The following is a 3315-nucleotide window of genomic DNA, read 5'->3' on the forward strand; positions in this document are numbered from 1 at the left end:
TATCTATCATCTATCTATGCTTATCTATCTATCTATTATCTATCTATCTATCTATCTATCTATCTATCTATCTATCTATCTATCTATCTCTTCTATCTATCTATCTATCTATCTATCCTATCTACATCTATCTATCTATCTCCTCTATCTATCCTATCTATCTATTCTATGCTATCTATCCTATCTAGTCTATCTATCTATCCATCTATCTATCACCTATCTTATGTATCCATCCTATTCTATCTATCTATCATCTATCTATCTATCTACTATCTACTATCTACCCTCATCTATCCTATGCTATACGATAGATAGATAGATTAGTAAAAATATTATGCGTTTGAACAGCAAGGTGCGGCGTCTACTGCCCATACAGTGCACCGTGTATGCTTTCCGTACAATTTATTTTTATTTGCTGGGCGTGCGGCACCCACACAATCGTTTATAATAACGATCACCATGGTTTCGCAGTGACGCTGAACAATTGATTTCAGTTAATTACGACGATCAATCTAGTTTCATTACGCACAGCATATGTTGGACACAGCGAAACTGATACATATGAATTACGGCGAGTTACACTTATGGCGAGAGCCTTTCGAACCGGCTAGCAAGACTATACGCCGCGTCGCTCGTCGTCAGGCGCAACCATTCTTTGTGGGCGAGTAAATTACCTCAGCACTGCCTCGGGTAGAATCTGCGCGTTCTGGCTGCAACAATATTATAAACAAGATGTAATCCTCTTGTGGGTGATAGAGTGGGAGGAAGGGCTGCTGCATTACTCGTAAAATGCGTTGGAAATAAGTACGTCGTTAGTTGTTGCTTGAATTTACGATCGCCGCCGCGTCCCACTTACTACAGCTCCTAGAACGCCTTCTGTCTCGCAAGCAGTCTGTAGTGTGTGTGTGTGTGTGTGTGGTGTGTGTGTGTGTGTGGTGTGTGTGTGTGTGTGTGTGTGTGTGTGTGTGTGTGTGTGTATGTATGTATGTGTGTGTGCGTGTGTTGAGTGTGTGTGTGTGGATGTTGTCGTGCGGCGCGCGCGCGCGCGCGCCTGCGCCGCGTGTGGTGTGTGTTGTGTGGTGTGTGTGTGTGGTGTGTGGTGTGTGTGTGTGGTGTGTGTATTATGTATGTGTGTGCGTGTGTGAGTGAGTGTGGCGTGCGTGCGTGGCGGTGCGTGCGGGCGTGCGTGCGTGAGTGCGTGACGTGTGCGTGCGTGCGTGGTGCCGTGGCGTGCGTGAGTGCGTGTGGTGCGTGCGTGCACGGTGGGCGTGCGTAGAGTGCATTATATCACGTGTGCCATATTGACATCTTTTGCTTACTGTTAGTTATTATTATTTCGATGTTTTTGGGGGAGGACTTCAGGACAGTTACCAGATGTTTCAAAAAGCGTCACGTTTTTTTTTCGGCAAATATATACGTTTGCGCCGATGCATACAGAAGAAGAGTCAACTTGTCTTTCTCTATAATTTACCACGATGGGTATAAGTGACATAAAATACATACCTGATGGCTGTCCTTGTTATGCATGATTCGGTGATATTTAAGCAGGGCCGCAATGGCTATACATTACATCGCATGTTGTTACTAACGCGCGGCTTTGATGGGGGCGATCCATATCACAATAGTGAGGCGATATTAGAGTGCGCAGAAACGATTTCTACGCGGTTACAGTAGCGCTATTTGCTCCCTGTGCGAGAGGGAGAAAAGGGCTACACGGTAATGCTGGTTGAAGCGTACAGCGCCCTGTAGCGGCGAGCGAAGGGGCTACACGCGGGTAGAGCTATGTGACGCGTACAGCCCTTTAGGCGGGAGGTCGAAGGGGGGGCACACAGGTAGAGCTATGTTGACGTACCAGCGCCGTAGGCAGGAGGCGAAGGGGTGCTAACACGAGTAGAGGCTATGTTGATCGTACAGCTCCTGTAGCGGGACGCGAAAGGGGGCTACAGCACGTGTAGAGCTCGTGTTGATCGTACAACCCTGAGGCGGGAGCGAAGCGGTTATGCACCGGTAGAGCTAGCCAAAGCATGAGACACCGCGCTGTAAAGTTGTCGGAAAGCGTCCGATGTGAAGGGCGGAAAGAAGCACCCAACTAAGCTAACTAAGCACTACCTATAAACTAATAGTTGTTGTCCTCATGCACACGGTCATTATGTATATAGATAATACCAAGAGCTAATAATACCTTATTATACCTTAGGTAATTATCTTAAATATACCTTAGGTAATTACCTTAAATACCGTTAGTAATTAACCTAGGTATTTTAAGCTCTGATAGTACGTAACGTGTAATTACATTGTAATGTTTGTTGTTTCAGGTCGTAGAAACACTGACTACTGTACATGGTTATGGAATACGCACCCGGTGGAGAATTATTTACCAAGATTCAGAAAGAGGGCAAGTTACCAGAACACACTGCGGCCCAACTATACGCTCAGATCATAGCTGCCGTCAGACATATAGTAAGATATCTGAAGCCTTCATATGGCCCGCAAGCTATTTATAAACATTATTATTTTTAAACTAACTTATAATATTAATTTATAAATTAACTGAGCCTTCCTAGCGGCATCAGCAGACTCTGTTTAACTATTTTCGAATATTCACCATCACGCTCTGTCGCTCGGCCCTTTTTTCTGTATACTGTTTCTGTTCTCTCTTCTCTATCTATCTATCTATCTATCTATCTTCTATCTTATTCTATCTTCTATCTATCTATCTCTCTATCTATCTATCTAATCTACTGATCGTCCTCTCTATTCTGTCTGTCTGTCTGTCTGGTCTGTCTGTCTGTCCTGTCTGTCTTCTGACTGTCTGCTGCTCTGCCTGCCATGCCCCGCCGCGCGCTCCGCCGCGCCGCACCGTGTCCGTCCGTCCGTCCGTCGCGTCCGGTCCGTCGTCCGTCCGTCGTCGCTCCGAACGCCCGCACCGCCCGTCCGTCCGTCCGACTCGCCGTCCGTTCCGTTCGTGCCTCGTCCGTCCGTCCATCATCCATCCATCCATTCATGCCATCGCTTTCTCTCTCTTCAATTCGTCACCTCTCTCTCTTCCTCTCTCCTCTCTCTCTCTTTCTCGTCTTCTCCTTTCTCATCTCTCTTTCTGCAAATATCACGTTGCCTCGCAACACTCTACACGTTTATCTTACGAAAAGGTCGGTAAACGGAAATAATGTGGTTTCGATGCGGTATTTCCAGCTTCGGCTCACACATTGCAGTCATGTCATGCGCGCTGGTTTTCGGTTCACAATGCGGCGATGCACTGTTTCACCAGAGGGAAGACAAATTGCCAGTAATTTTGGCCGAGAAGTTTTTCGACAC

The 3315-nt window shown here is 46.5% G+C and overlaps 1 protein-coding gene across 1 annotated transcript in view; it reads left to right on the forward strand.

Annotated features, from left to right (window-relative positions):
* LOC106809825 (serine/threonine-protein kinase NIM1-like) overlaps positions 1-3315 on the forward strand; it is a gene marked incomplete at its 5' end in the record, with an annotated part of 13715 nt that overhangs the window by 9649 nt on the left and 751 nt on the right. The gene's annotated exons all lie outside the window — the stretch shown is intronic.

Source organism: Priapulus caudatus, unplaced genomic scaffold (assembly GCF_000485595.1).
Source record: "Priapulus caudatus unplaced genomic scaffold, Priapulus_caudatus-5.0.1 Scaffold388, whole genome shotgun sequence".
NCBI classification, from domain to species: domain Eukaryota; kingdom Metazoa; phylum Priapulida; class Priapulimorpha; order Priapulimorphida; family Priapulidae; genus Priapulus; species Priapulus caudatus.